At 35.3% G+C, this 16,927-nt stretch overlaps 1 non-coding gene across 1 annotated transcript; it reads left to right on the forward strand.

Moving 5' to 3' along the window:
• Positions 1-550: 550 nt before the first annotated feature.
• LOC128291075 (small nucleolar RNA R71) lies at positions 551-656 on the forward strand. The gene has a single exon (XR_008280851.1). It is a non-coding gene; the product is annotated as a small nucleolar RNA R71 (small nucleolar RNA).
• Positions 657-16,927: the final 16,271 nt, after the last annotated feature.

Genomic DNA, 16,927 nt, shown 5'->3' on the forward strand with positions numbered 1-16,927 from the left:
TTTTGAACTTGTTATGTAAATGTTGGCGGTTGGTTTGCTCTGGATTACATATATGTGTTACTGAGTCCAACTCCTTCGTTACTCTACGAGTAGTTCGAGTGGTTTCACTATAAATGGTTATAAAAGTTGGAATGTGATCCCTACCCATCGATGTTCTGGTTCTAACTTCCCATGTAATAAATGGATTCTAGGTTTAATAGGCAATTTTCAAAAAAGTGCCCGTCTCCACAATTTTCAAAAATTGACTTGGTGGCTGGACTGCAATATTATTAAACCCATTAGTAGTAAACTCTTAACCGTTGAAGATATTGAAGATACCTAAGCTGCAAGTGAAGTGAGGGCGTCCACTTTATGTACTCCTGCTACTCGTGAATCTAAAGCTATTTGGTTGGTCTACCACTAGTAATTGTTACTGGCAATTCTCTCAATAACCTCATAAGCCTCATTATATGCCTTAGAAAGAATAGCACCATTTGCAAAATCGTCTACTACCATCATCGTATGTGCGTTGAGACCATTGTAAAATGTCTCCAGTTGGATGCAATGTGATATTCCATGATGAAGGCATTTCATAATAATTCTTTGAATCTCTCCCATGCCTCATACAAGGATTCATCGTCCATTTTCTAGAAGGTAGTGATCTCATTTCACAACTTATCATTATTTCTAGGTGGAAAGTAATTCATTAGAAGGTATTCTTCCAATTGTTGCCATGTAGAAATTGAACTAAGTGGCAATGAATTTAACCAAGCTCTTGCTCTGTCCCTTAGTGAGTATGGGAACAACTTCAGCCTTAATGCATGTTTGGTAACTCCGACTAGCTTCAAGGAGTCACTTACCTCCATAAATAATCAAAGGTGAAGGCGAAGATCCTCAGTAGGTATCTCACTGAATTGGTTCACTCTCTAAAGTATCTAGAACATAGCAGGCTTCAACTTGAACTGTGGTACCTCGACCTCAGGTCTAACAATACCTAATTAAGTTCATTAAAAAGTGGCACGACATACTGCCTTAAGGCTTGATCCTTGTCATCAGCAACGAGGATCGAATTTCGAGCATTTCAAGCTCTATTTCCTTGATCTTGATTTTGATTCTCAATATTCATTTCTTCAGTCTGTCTTTAGGTTGATTGTCTTCGCCTTTGTCCAAATGTTCTTTCGATTTCAGGATCTATTGGGTGTAAAAACGATCAATACTCATAAACACCTAAAATAAAACACAAAAAAAAAAACTAAATTAATATTCAATATAAAATTTAAACCAACTTCCAAATGTATTAATTTCACAAATAATGACTTTAAAAATAGCCCCCAGCAATGACACCAAAAACTTGAAACGACGAAAATATGCAAGTGCACACAATTTTTGGAAAGTAATAAAGCGATAGGTATAGAGTATCTTCTCCGCAAAGACTATTAAGCAATTCTTTGTGAAAAATTAAAACTTAAACATATTGATGGTGGAAAACTAATATAGTTTAAAATGTGGTGCAAACAAATAAGAGGAGATTAACTAATTTAATTAACTACAAATCACCTAAGCATGTAAATTAAAATAAACACAGAAAAATATGCAAGTTTTGAAAAGTTATCACAATTAGCAAGCTTTTGTTAGAATAATTTTCTTTCCTAGCTCATATTTATTTCAACACTGTTAAAAGATGTTATGGAGATTCTGTGGCAAATCGATCATTTACTAACCTTCATTAAATGGGGTAAAGATGTTAGATATATTTAATTACTAATTCTATCTAGCATATATCTATGTTTAATAAACTTATAATCTCATAAATAAAACATTTTGCAAGGTTATGTAAGGTGATAATAGTTTTGGTATTATTACAAATTTAATCCCTAAATGATTAAACTTACACCATACAAGTATTTTTTCAATTAATTAAAAACTTGTTTAGATTAATTAATTAATTCAATCACTTATTTTCATCCGTAAGTGCATAAGAAACATAGTCGTGATTTTACTTGCATGAGTAAATCGATTGAAAGCACAAACACCTTTAACAGAAAATAAACTTAACCATGGAAATCATATTATTCAAACATCAACAGAATTAAGCAATCATGATATTATTGAGAACAAAACACTTAATTGCAATCATGTTTATGAATTGAACAAAAATTAAATATCAAAACGGAAGAAGAAACTCTAGCCAATTCTAGAAGATCCCAGAGGCATAAACTACTTGCTCCTTCTTTTGTTCGTCTTTCTTGTCATCACCATTAAGCCAATATACTCTCAATATAGCAAATAAGGTCACTCTGAAGGCGGTGCAAATTTCTTTTTCAAGAAGGAAGAATTAAAGAATGGAAATGAAAGACAATATAGAGCAAATGGAGAGGAAAGAATGAAGAATGGATGGCTGAATTGTATGATTTTGAAAGGCAATGAGGGGTACTATTTATACTAGATAGGGACGGCTATAAATAGCATTTAGGAGCAATCTGTCGTAATTTGTTGTAGCAGATTAAACTAGTTTTAAGTAGTTTTTTTCCAGTTTAGTTTTAATTCAATAAAAAAGTGTAATTTTAGTTCTTTTATGACCTTAAGGGCCGAATGAGGCCTAAAGGAGGGCTAACGTACTTAGTGAGTGTGCAAGACACCATTCAAAGGCATAAGAGCTCAAGGTTGGTCATCATGTTGCAACATGGGAGTCCAATGTCACAACATAGGGAGCAAAATACAAGAATTCTAAAACTAAATTTGGTGTCATGGCACTGCCAATGGATGTCGCATCACACCCTTGAAGCTGAAGCAAACTACCTTCAAGGTCGTAACACATGCACTGGATGTAACAGCCTAATTTTTAGTGGTGTCAGAAAACAGTGGTTTGAGACCACCAAATCTGACGAGTAAGCTCGTAAATTTTATTATTTAATATTTACGAGTCAAATGTGATTTATGAAAGATTTTTGCATTAGTAAATTATATTTTATAAGGATTTATTAGGTCAAGTAGTTTAGAAAATGAGGTATCAAGACCTCGCTTCTATAAACCGAGTCGTAAATATTTTTATAAATATTTACAGAGTGTCATTAATATAGTATTAAAGTTTCGTTAAAAAATTTTAACGTTTTGATAGTTAATTAATTAAAAAGGACTTAGAAAATTTTAACGTTTTGATAGTTAATTAATTAAAAAGGACTAAACTGAAATAGTGATTAAATGGCTTGATAAATAAATAAGGGAGGACTTAAGGAGCAATTAAGCCCAAAATATAGGCATGAGGCGGTATAAGCAGGGAAGGAAATGAAATTATGTGATTTAAGGGTAAAATGGTCATTTGGTGAAATTAATAAAAAAAATAAAACAAATGGCTAAAATGATTTCTAGACATTTCATCTCAAAATTTCAGCCTAAAAACACCATTGAAGAGCTCTTAAGAAGTTGGTTTACTATTTTTCTTCATGGGAGTTCAATTCTTACCTTTTTTCTTGAATTGTTTTATGTTTTTTAGACTTTTACAATTAGGTCCAACTAACTATTTCATTAGTTTTTAATTTTATTAGAAATTTTGAAAGTTACCATTGATAAATACTGGATTTTTTTATGAAATAACATGGATTTAGAGCTTTAATTTTTATTGTATGATGATTATACATAGTAATTTTGATAGATATCGATTTTAGGACCAAATTGTGAAAAGGTAAAATATTAGATTTTGGTATTAAATTTCTGTTTATCAAGCGCTGTATGATAGCTTAAAATATTTAGATAAATTATCAATTGAGAAAAATTACTTCATTTGATAGACTAACTAGTTAAGGGATCAAATTGTAAAGTTGTAAAAGTTGTTGTAATTGCGTAATTTTGAAAATTTGAGGGGTACTAATTGTGAAGTGAATTGAAACAGAAATATATGCTAATGAATGAATAATTTTATATTTTAGATCAAGAGCACGTAGATACTCGTGAAAAAAGAAAATTAGTAGAATAGTCCCTGAACTTCTATAAATCTTACAATTTAACCCAGGTAAGTTCGTACGGATAAATTTTAATATTCATATTCAATTGATGAATGGTATTATGTATTTTTTCAATTGTTGAAAATGAAATATTGTTGGAGTTATGCTTTTGACTCGAATATTCGGGTTAAATGGAACGCGGGATTTGAGTACAATCGTTGTGTGGCATAAGACAACAATGGAGGAATTGATGGCAAATTACCCAAGTAAACTGAGGTTCAGCATTTGTTGTGAACTTTTGTGTTTACTTTTGGTTTAGCTCTCACGAGCTTTTTTTAACTCATATGAACTGTAACGCCCCGAAGTTTGGCCTAGAAGTATTAGGTCTTAAGTGAGGGTGCAGTTAAGAGACTGTACATAAATATTTACTTGTGCAAGAAAGTGACACAAACGCATGTTTGGCTTAGTGGTTCTGTGCTCTGGAAGTGTATGGGAAGTCATAGGTTCAAGCCTTGGCTTCCACAAAATTTTGTTTTTTAAGGACAAAACCCCTATCTTTGGCCAGTAGGGTTATAAGTTTAATTTGGTAAAACCATGACAGAATAGGCCTGCTGGTCTAGTGGATAGTGGCGTGTGGAGTGTGCTAGTGGTTTGAGGTTCAAATCTCTACTTGTGTAAATGGAGATTATTTCTGCTGGTGGCCTTGGGAGGAAGTGGTTTTTGACCGAAACACCAAGAGTTTGAACATATTTGAATGGGGTTGTTGTTAGCCAAATTTGAATAGATGGATGGGAGGAAATTAAGGAGAAAATCAAGCAAGTTCAAATTTGGAGAAGAGTCTTGCTGAGTTTGAACTCTAGCACTTAGTGTTTCAATTGTGTAGGGATGTTGGGGGAGCTGTTTAGTGTGTGGAAGGTTGAACGAAATTGGGGAGTTCCTTTGGGGTAAAATTTAGCTATGTATTGGTAATTGGTCATTTCATTTCGAGATTTCGCCAAATTGTGGTTTTGTTCACTCTTTGTTTTTTAAAGCCGATTTGTACTAAGAAGTCTTTCGGTATCGGTTGTTTCTGACTAGTGTTTTCGGGTACTTTTCTTTTGGGACTATCTCAGTTGTTGTTGTTCTTCTTCTACTCTTTGACAATTGTTTTCCCTTGATACCTTTTGTAGCCAAGTAACCTCCTTTCTTTTTTCTCTCTGACCCTTTCGATTTTTAGCCTTAGCCTTGATTGAATCTCTCCTTCTTTTCCCTGACTCAATTGATCACCTCTTTGATCGAATACATTTTTTTCTTCCCTCTCTCAAATATTTTTGTTCTTCTTGCTTGGGCCGAATCTCCTTGATTGACTATTGCCAAAAGTCATTTCAGTTATTGGTAAGGGTAAGTACAATCGCTTCATTATTACTTTTCTAGTCGAATCTCTGTTAGCTCTCCTCCCAAGTTTCAGCTTTCCTCTACTCTTTCTCTTTAGGGCCGAATGTATGCTTTTCATCTAAACATCTTATGATCTGTCTAATCTTGCTAGGACTATGGATTCTATTGTGGAAGTTCAGGCCGATTATTCTTATCATTAAAAGCAGTCTATTCACTTTTAGGCTAAGCGCTTTAAATGAGATGTGTTTTTATTGGACTTTAAATACTTATGAATTGATCGAATGTTTCTTATGAAGGTCAAAGTTTTGGAGTGGTATGTGGGTGTTAAGTCAGTAAGGATCTACGATTGTTGGTTTGGTAAATGACAGTGAATCGAACTAATCCTTTTCAATATTGTGGCATGATTAATGATGGTTTTAGGCTAATGAGGGATTGTTGTTAATCATAGGTGCGTTGATATCGGAAGTGTTTCGGTTACAACCCCATAACAGGTGTGTGTAACACTGCCATTGGATGCGAAACTGCAAAGGCTGAAAAGCCGAAAAAGAAGGTTGACGACACCACACGGACGTGTGGGTACCCGTGTGGCAGGCCGTGTGACGAAACATGGCCGTGTGGTCAATGAGATGGCCATGAGCGTCTTCATGGGCCGAAACGATACTGGGCCATGTAAACCCAATGGGCTTGTGGGCCCCACACAAAATCAATCACATAAAAGTGTGGTTACTATTGGGCTAGGCTGTGTAAACCACACGACTAAGGCCAATTTGGGCTATGTGGGCCATACGAACGTGTGGGCCCACATAGGCCCGCAATATGGGTTGTGGGCCTATTATCATCGATTGACTGTTAAGGTTGCACGGGTCGCCCAAGACGACTGTGGACCTACTGTTAGGCCGGTAAGTGTACCTGGACCTTTATTTTTGGTAAGATGATTGTTTTACCCCTATGTGATGTATGACTGTTTAAGCATGCCATTTTTACTATATGTACATTTATATCATGTTGCATTGCATGGGGTGGGATATATGATTTTGGAGGAAGTGTACTGAAAGGCTATAAGCCTACTACTGGCAACCCTGCTACAAATACTATTTTAGTGTCGTAACCGATACGACTTGGTGTGTAGGGTTGGGTGGGTCGATTTTACCCCCACATGGTGTGTAGGGCTGGTACAGAGATGGTGTGTAATGGATGGATTGGGTAGGATTTTGTGTCTGCTTACTGTACTGAGATGGGCTAAGGCCCAGACTACCACTGATACTGAAATGGGCTGGACCTGCATCATTATGCTACTAAAAGAGGGCTAAGGCCCTAATCAAAGCGAGGGCTTAGGCCCAAATTGTGTTTACTCTGAGTGTATGCTTTTATGGGATTTCACACACTGAGTTTTTGTAAACTCACCCATCTGTTAACAGTGCAGCAAATACCCAGGCTTAGATGGATCGAGGCAGCAGAGGACTCAGAGGTGGCCACTCGACGAAGTTCTTTTAATATTATAATTAAGATTTTATTTTGGGTTTCATTATGTAATAAGGCCTCTATAATTTTTATTTTTTTAGGGTTTATTTATTTTTTATTTATATCTGCTAGTAGTAGGATGCGGGTTTACAAAAGATATGCATGATTTACCAAAATACCACGAATATGCAAAATCGTTTCAAAAGCTTCCACGATAAGTGAGATTTTTGAATTAATAAGTTTTAAAGTGAATACTTTTTTATAGTGACGCATATTTTAAAATCATTTTCTAGTTCACCCAAAGAGGCTAAATAAACATTGGTCTTTTCAAACGATTTCAAACTTTACGAAAAACACTTCAATGTGACATCACCTGATTCGGCCATAATGTCCTAGCCGGGTTTAGGGTGTTACATTTAGTGGTATCAGAGTCAAGTTGCAAAACTCAGCTGTGGATTTTGGGCTTTTACAAAAATGTTGAAATTTTAACAGAATTGTTTCAAATGGTTTAAAGTGATTGATATAATTTGGAAATATTTTATTGAATGAGTGGTACACCGATTCTCTGCATAAGTCTTCTGATTATTTCTACTGAAATGTTATTACTGAGACCTCTTAGGGTAGTAAAAAACTATACCAAAACTATCTAGTTAGAGTAAACTACGAACCGTAACGAGACTGCGAACTACGAAAACAAACTCTAAGATAATATTGTTCATAAGATATCTGTAATAAATACTGGAATAATAAATTGACTGGCATAAAACTGTTAATGCATACTAAGTGCAATTGATAATGAGCACCAGAGGTACTCATGGAAGAGGCCGTGGCAAAGGCCACGGGAGTGCTCGGGCTGAGTCTTCATCAGCTGGACACCAGCCTAATGAGGAAGCTAGAGAGACACCAACTTCACCTATAACTGGGACAAGGTCTCAAAATCGAGTGGTTGGGGACGATGCACTGTATAGAGCAATGTTGAGGATTCTGGAAAGGGTCGCTGGGCCTAGTACTGGCACTGTGGGCCGTGGGTCGGTTTCAAAATGACTCAGGTCTAATGGGGTTGAGATATTCAGGGGTATTGCTAGAGTGGATGAATATTGGATCGAAGCCACAGAGAGGATCATGGATGACCTCCATTGCACCCCCGAACAGAAACTAAAGGGTGCAGTAACACTGCTGGGAGACGAGGCTTACCAGTGGTGGCTTGCTACCAAAGAGGGCACTCAAGCTGATCGTTTAACTTGGTAGTTTTTAAAGGCTACTTTCCAGGCTAAATATGCGAGTGCCAGCTATGTAAATGCCCGTAGGAGGGAATTTCTGAATTTAACTCAGGGAGATAAGACAGTGGCTGAATACGAAGCTGAATTTTTATGACTTAGCCGCTATGCGCGGGGGATGGGGGCAACTGAATATGAGCACTATGTTCATTTCGAAGACAACCTCAAATATAGTCTACAGGTTTTAATAGCCCTACAGAGGGAGCAAGATTTTGCTGCGTTGGTGGAAAAGGCGAAGATTGCCGAGGATGTGAAGCGCGCTGAGCGCCAGAACCGCGAAAAGGAAAGGGGTAGGAACAAGAGGAATTTAGAACCCTCAAGTTCATTATTGAGGCCTAAGAAAAAGCCTAGAGTTGATAGCCCGATTAGAGTTGAGGCCCCTATTGCTGCTACTGGACCGTAGCCCTGTGCTGATTGTGGGAGGCGTCATTAAGGTGAGTGCTGGCAAAGGATTAGGGCATGTTTTAGGTGCAGATCTTTGGAGCACCGTATTAGAGATTGTCCATGGAGGCCCGATCAGATGCAAGCTACTAGTACGGATACTGTTCAGCAGCCACCGAGAGGCCGTGGTCAGGCCAGGGGTGGAAATAGTTTGGGCCGTAGTCATGGAGCGGAGGGCAGAGGTGCTGGTTATACTGAGGCAAGGCAGCTAGCACCGGTTTATGCTACACGTCACAAAAAGGATGGAGACACCCCAAATGTTGATGTGGGTACGTTCTTTATGCATAATGTACCTTACTCTGCACTGATTAATGTTGGGTCTATGCATTCCTATATGACATGTACTGTACTTGAAACCTCAGGTTAAATGTGGTAGTGTTTTGGAATTAGAGTGGGCAACGGGAGCGTAGTAGTGTAGTCTGAGTTATTCGACTGATTTGATAGTTGGAAATTTCGAGGACAAAATTTCTTTAAGGAAGGGTGAATTGTAACGCCTCGAAGTTTGGGCCTAGAAGTTTAAGGTCTTGAGTGTGGGTGCAGTTAGGAGACTGCACATAAATATTTACTTGTGCAAGAAAGTGACACAAACGCATGTTTGGCTTAGTGGTTGTGTGCTTTGGAAGTGTATGGGAAGTCATGGGTTCAAGCCTTGGCTTCCACAAAATTTGTTTTTTAAAGATACAACCCCTATCTTTGGCCAGTAGGGTTATAAGTTTATTTTGGTAAAAACATGACAGTATGGGCCTGCTCTAGTGGATAATGGCGTGTGGAGTGTGCTTGTAACACCCTTAACCCATATCTGTCACCGGAATGAGATTACGAGGCATTACCTATCATAAAACAATTCAGAACAAACTTTCATTACAAGTTAGTCATAAAAATCAAATGCTTAAAATATAACCAACTATACTTCATTTCATAAGTACATTACCAAACATTTCACACGTATATATGTCTAAATATATTCATATATACATATCAATATAACCGAACCAATAAATTACTCACGAACCAATCAAACATGATCATATTATTTTGACCTAACTGAACATATATGCATCATAAATATATAGCTCATCTTACTTTTTTTTTGGCAATGTAAAATGCACTATTCATTTGGTCATTTATTTCAATGTATTACTTAAATATAAACTTACCTAATAATCATACTATATTCAAGATTACATCTACTTCATTTAACCTATCATTTCATATATATATATATACATCTTATCACGAAAATAAAATTAATTAACATATAAATTAACCATAATTTACCCTTAAATTTAAATCATTACGAACATAGGTTCTCAATTACATATATGTATATTTCATATCAACCTATCTCAATAAATAATTCATAATACATCAAATTATTGAATGACATAACCAAATTTACATTATAAGTAATATTACTACTTTTTTGACTTATGAACAACCATATTAAATTATTATAATGCAAGTCATATCTTTCCAATATATCAAAATAAAACCACAACCAAAATATTTATGTCTCTAAACAATCATCATTCAACCCACTTCCAAAACACATGACCAATCATCTATATATATATACATACAATGGCGAACTACAAATAAAAAATATTCCTTAACTCATTTTGACATTTATTCAAATATATTTTAACTAAATTTTAAACCATTACTAACACATAAGAAACATGATCAAATCACTTTAACTAAAGGTAGTATAACAAACATAATTTATACTATTATATACATATCATAACCGAATCACTTATACCACGTCCAAAATCATCAATTAACCTCAATGCACAAAACACATATCACATATATTATTCATCCACTAAACTTATTATTTCCCGAATATAGTCATGCATTTAGTTCACTTAACGAATAATCACATAACCATTACAACATGTTACTAATATAATTATGAAATCAATTCAATTCATCCTAATTTATATATTAACATATCAATACTCGACTAAATCATATAACCAAAACACCATTCAAACATGTCATAGATTATACTTACCATAATATATTTATCTCTTGTCAAAATAATAAATCAACAACTAATCTAATAACCAGGCCAAACCATATTGCCAATTTCCACACATTCAAAATTACTAACCAGACATATCCATAGCTTAATCAAACTTAAACTAAACTTAACATGAATAACAAGCCATTTTCACATGGCTTTTATATATACAAACCAAAATCCAATGTTTCCAAATATTATCTATACATGACATAAATCCGAAATGTAGCTTAAAAAAAATACCGAAAATAGTCGATAGTGTGATAGACCTTGCTGATGATCCTCGATCTCGTAACCAACTTCTAAAATCTATAAACAACGAACAAACACATACAATAAGCTATCATAGCTTAGTAAGTCATAAGCAAATAATAACTTAAAATTTATAACAACTCAACTTAACCAAAAAAAATTTATGTTAACATAATCACATTTATTTCAAGATCACAATTTCATATGTATCATATATTTCCATATACAATTTTACCTTAGCCGAACATATACATATATCTATTATGAAGGTAATATTCAATTTCAAAACCTTAGTACCATTAGATACCCGAATATACATAACCCACATACATATATATCCATGAACCATTTCATAAATATCCACATAATATAATCAAAAAGGCCAAATACATTTTCAATATATTTATACAAAATTTCCATTTATATTATACATGATTTATAACACATATCGAGTAACTTACTTACCTTATTTCAAATAAGTATTCACATACCTAATTACTTTAGCTCGTTTTATCCATTCAATCAAAGCTATCATTGCTCGTTGAACCATTCAGAATTGGATAGGACACTCGGATAATCACATATATCGTACAATGCCAACATCCCAGACGTGGTCTTACATGTAATCACATATAAATGTCAATGTCCCAGATAGGGTCTTACTCGCACACATATATCGGAGTCACGTATCGATGCCAACGTATAAAACGTGGTCTTACTCGCACACATATATCAGAGTCACATATCAATGCCAACATATAAAACATGATCTTACTTGCACACATATATCGGAGTCACATATCGATTCCAACATATAAAACGTGGTCTCGCACACATATAGCGGAATACATATCAATGCCTCATATACATCCTTGTATCAACTTCAAATTGGTCAAAATATACATATATTCATTAACAAAATTATCATTCACTACCAAGGCCATAATAACATTATATAATTGAATATACATACATATATATATATATATATATATATATATGATTCACATTTTAACATCATATACACAAACATATATTATATAGCCGAATATAAACTTGCAACTTATATACAAATAATCAACATTTTAACGTATATAGCTCATGTCACCATTTTCAATACTAAAACTCATTCATTACTTTATCATCAAACGTAAATTACTTTCATTACTCAATGTCTAGTCATAAACTACTTCATATTATTACAACTATTTATTGATCAAGTATATATTAAAAATTTAACCACATGTATTTGCTTATAAACTTACCTCGGACGATATAGAACGGAATGGGACAACTAGTCGACAACTTTCGTTTTCCCCCGATCCTAATCCGATTTCTTTGGTTCTTGATCTAAACATATTCAAATTAAGCTCATTCAAACATATTTTCATTCAATTTAGTCCAAAAACACATAAATGAGAAAATTACCATTTTACCCCTAACATTTACACTTTTTACAATTTAATCCCTATTACACAAAACACAAAATATAAAAAATTTCACTATACCCATGTTAGGCCAAATTTTACTCATATCCATACAAGTCCATATATTTCACATTTTAGTCCCTCAGATTATTATTTTTGCAATTTAGTCCTAATTACTCATAATCATCAAAAACTCCAATACAAAACATGTTAATCTAAAACATATCTTTCATACTTCATCATCAAACAACAAAAATCATAATCTTTCAATAATGGCATAACTCAAAACATTCACCAAAATCAGAAATTCAAGCATGGGTCATGTAGATAACTCAGCAACGATCTCAAAAACGTAAAAATTATCAAAAAACGGGACTGATTACATACCTTAATCAAGATCAACCATGGCCGAAACCTAAACTTATTTTTCTTTTCTTTATGTTTTCATATTCGGTCATAAGAAACAATAATAAACGTGGCTTTTAAGTTATGTTATAATATAATATATAATAACATATTATTTAATTTACATATATAACCTTAATTAAAACATTATATTATTACTTATATTATGTCCATTTTCGTTCAAATATAAAACCAATGGCATAATTGCATCATAAACACTTCCTTTATAAAGACACATTCATTTTGGCCCTTTTATGATTAACCACCAAATTTTCATTTTACGCGATTAAGTCCTTTCATTTAACCGGGCACCCAAACGACAAAATTAAATTACGAAAATTTCACACACAAAATCACACATAATAAACACAGAAAATATTTTTTTTAAATATTTTTTGGACTCGAATTTGTGGTCCCGAAACCACCGTTTCGACTAGGGTTAAATCTGGCTGTTACAGTGCTAGTAGTTTGAGGTTCGAATCCCTGCTTGTCCAAATGGAGATTATTTTTGCTGGTGGCCATGGGAGAAAGTTGTGTTTGACCAAAACACCAAGAGTTTGAACATGTTTGATTGGGGTTGTTGTTAGCCGAATTTGAAGAGATGGATGGGAGGAAATTAAGGAGAAAATCAAGCAAGTTCGAATTTCGAGAAGAGTCTTGCCGAGTTTGAACTCTAGCGTTTAGTGTTTTGATTGTGTAGGGATGTTGGGGGAGGTGTTTAGTGTGTGGAAGGCTGAACGAAATTGGGGAGTTCTTTTGGGGTAAAATTCGGCTATCTATTGGTAATTGGTCATTTCATTTCGAGATTTCGCCAAATTGTGGTTTTGTTCGCTCTTTGTTTTCTGAAGCTGATTTGTGCTAGGAAGTCTTTCAGTATTAGTTGTTTCTGGCTAGTGTGTAACGCCCCAATTTTTGGGCTTAGAAGTATTAGGCCTTGAGTCTGGGTTCGGGTAGAAGACGGCCCAAATAATTTGGATGTTTTAATTATTATTATTATTATTATTATTATTATTATTATTATTATTATTATTATTATTATTATTATTATTATTATTTAGTATGTTTAGTCTAGTAATTAAATAAATTACGATGGATTTATTGTGTGGGAAAAGGCTTGGGTTTGATTTAAGACTCTAGAAAAGTTTTAATTTTATGCTACCTTAGGGAATCTGGGCAGTTGGCCTTATTAATAATTTGGACTGCGTTTTAGCATAAAGGAGCACTTGGCCCAGTGGCTAAGCACGCTAGGAAGGCATGGAAGGTGCCTGGGTTCAAGGCACGGTGTGCGCAAATGGTTGTTTTTTTTTACAACCAAGAATTTTTGCAAGGAGGCCTTATAAATGTTTCGAGAGGAAAGGTGACACAAAAGAGGCACGTGGTCAAGTGGCGAGGAGGTGTTAAGAGTGTGCATGTGGTTAGGGGTTCGAGTCTAGTAAGTAGCATATTTTGTTTTAAATGAATCGGGACTGCAGCAGATAAGTCTTAAGATTAATTGTGAGCAGATTATGTCATAAGAAGAGCTTCAGTGCAGTGGGAGTAGCGTGCTAGGCCTGTCGAGAGGTTATGGGTTCGATTCGGGGAAGGTGAATTATGTTTTATTTTAAGCGGGCGAATCAAGCGGTAAGGTTTATAAATAATTATGAGAAGATCGTGACATGAAAGGAACTTCGGTGCAGTGGCAAGAAGCGTAGGTGTGGGGTTAGAAGGTCGCGAGTTCGAGATGTATAGCAGGCGAAATTTCATTTTTATTTCGCAAGTAACTAAGGCTTTAGTAGGTAAAGGTTAACATTAATTGTGACCCTATATTAGTAAACAAAGAAGCGTGGTGTAGTGGCCAGCAGCTCAGGTGAAGAGGCATGGGTGCACGGGCGGATGAGGTCTAGAGTTCGAGCCAACAGGAAAGGTTGGGTTTTTGCTGCACGCATGGGGAAGGAGTTGGGGTCTGACAAGGACTTTTGGCAGCATGCTGAAGCGGTGCAAGCAAGTGGATAAGGCTGCTGATCGGTTGGGAGTTTGAATGAAATTCAAACTTCGAATTTGGCCAAAAATCAAGGAGCAAATTAGGGAATTGGAATTTAAAAAGAATTACTATGCCAAAATACATTCATTTAGCCATAACTAGTAAGTGTCGTATATCATTGGCCCTTAGGATTCATTTTTTCTTTTTGGGTTAGTTGGGGTATTTTAATTTGGCTAATTCTTCTTCCCTTTCAATCGGTTCTTGTTTTGTTAAGTTGCAAATTTATATTTTTCTTTTTTTTTTCATTTCCTCTTCTTCTATTTTTCTTCTTCTTGTTTTTCTTTTCTCCTCTATAGCCGAATCTTTTTACTATTCTACTCATCTCCACTTTCTTATCATTTATTCCTAAGCCTTATACACAAAGGCCAAAATCCCGAAAGACTATATTTCTTCTGTGTCGATTTCTCCTAGCCAAAACCCTCTGATTCTCCTTCATCTTTTCGACCAATTCTCTAATCCTCTGAACCCCAAGTTTCTGTCTACAAGACCACAGCAAAACTACCATATCCCATCTTTCTTTACACAGTACAAAAAGCCGAAAACACATAGCCATAGGGGCATAGCCGAATTCATAAGATCACTAAAGGCTCAATTTTTGTTAACATTTGCAGGGTTAGATCTACATCAGAATCGAGTAGGAATTAACTAGAATCATTAAGTGAAGGAACCGGTGGTAAGTTTTTGAACCTATTCTTTATTTCAGGTTTTAGAAAAGCCGAAACCCCTAAAGGTTTAGGGACACTATCGATTTGGGCTCTGTGGCTCTAAGGGTTGTGACAACTATTTTATTGTGACAATAGTGTGATCTAGAGACTGCTGGTCGAAGGCTTGGACAAGTGGAACTACTGGATCTAAACCTAGTCGCTAATTTCGGCAAAGGTAGGATTGCTAGTGCCTAAGGTGTTAATGGCCGAATTTTTGGTAAGGGATTCTGTATATAAGTTGCTATTGGTAATCGCAAGCAGTATGATTGCAGAGTGCGTAATTTCGTGCACTTCGGTATATTTGGGCTTAATGGGCCGAAAATGGGGTAGTGGGCTAACGGGCCCAATTCGGTAAAAACACTCGGTAAGTGTTTCTGTTAATACGTTAATTGTTATAATATGTATGTATACTCTAAAATAGTAAATTTTACTAAAATACCCCTAAGTATAAAAATTACCATTTTACCCCTAGGTGCAAAATGATCGTTATACCCCTAGGGTTAATTTTGACTGAAATGCATGATATTTTGATTCTGTTTGTTGTATGCCATGACATGTATATATCATTGCATGGGATGCAGGTTATGTTATGGAGGAAGAACCCGTTCTGGTGGCTGTGCCACATATTCTGATATAAGCAGCTTTGTTGCGGATTATAGTTAATGCCGCAACCGGTTCTAACACTATAAGTGTAGGGATGGCATGGGTGATTTATTCCCCACAGGAAGTGTAGGGATGGACGGAGGCAAGTGCAGGGTTGGATGTGGTTATCCGCATTAATCATATGAGACTATTTTGTTATGGGCCAGCTGTATTGAAATGGGCCCAACTGTGTTAATATGGGCAAGGCCCAGTATATCTCGACTTGTAATAGGGCTACGGCCCAGATTGATGCTGATATGGGCTAGGCCCAGTATACTCTGATATTGTAAGGGGCTATGACCCAGATTAATATTGATATGGGCTAAGGCCCAGTTAACACTGATTTCTGAATAAGGCTTAGGCCTAGTAAAGCTTGAACTGATTTGGGCTCTGGTTGGGATACTTTACACTCTGAGTTTTCCAAACTCACCCCCTTTCTCTTCCATCCTTGCAGGTGAGCCCTAGTTGGTGGACTTAGAGCTGGGCGGGATTCAGAGTGGCCACGAAGATTAAGTTTTTGTTTTCTTTAAAATAAGTTTCGCATTTATTATTTTGATTATTTTTATTCTGGTTTAAGTTGTAATAAGGCCACTCTTTTTATTATTTTTAATATTTTGGGTTATTAAATTGGTTAGCTCTAGGGCACGTTTTATAAAAGTTACTTATTTTCAAAATATCATGATTACCGAGCAAAGCTTCTGCAACGTAAATGTTTTCAAAGGAAATAAATATTTTAAATGGACTTAAACTTAATTTGTTGTTCGTGTACAAGTAATATGCTTTAAGTGTGGCAATGGATGTGTGCATGTCTAGGATTGGATCCATGAAGAGCTTGGTACTTAAGCAGTCCAATAGACTCACCTCTTCTTTTTTGGCTTCCTACTTGGTGTACAGCTTCCATTCACTTTAATCTATAACGAAAATATTCTTCTCAAAGATTTTTAATTAAAACATGAGTTTTACAATAACGCTCCAATG

This window comes from Gossypium arboreum, chromosome 3, assembly GCF_025698485.1.
Source record: "Gossypium arboreum isolate Shixiya-1 chromosome 3, ASM2569848v2, whole genome shotgun sequence".
Classification (NCBI taxonomy): Eukaryota; Viridiplantae; Streptophyta; class Magnoliopsida; order Malvales; family Malvaceae; genus Gossypium; species Gossypium arboreum.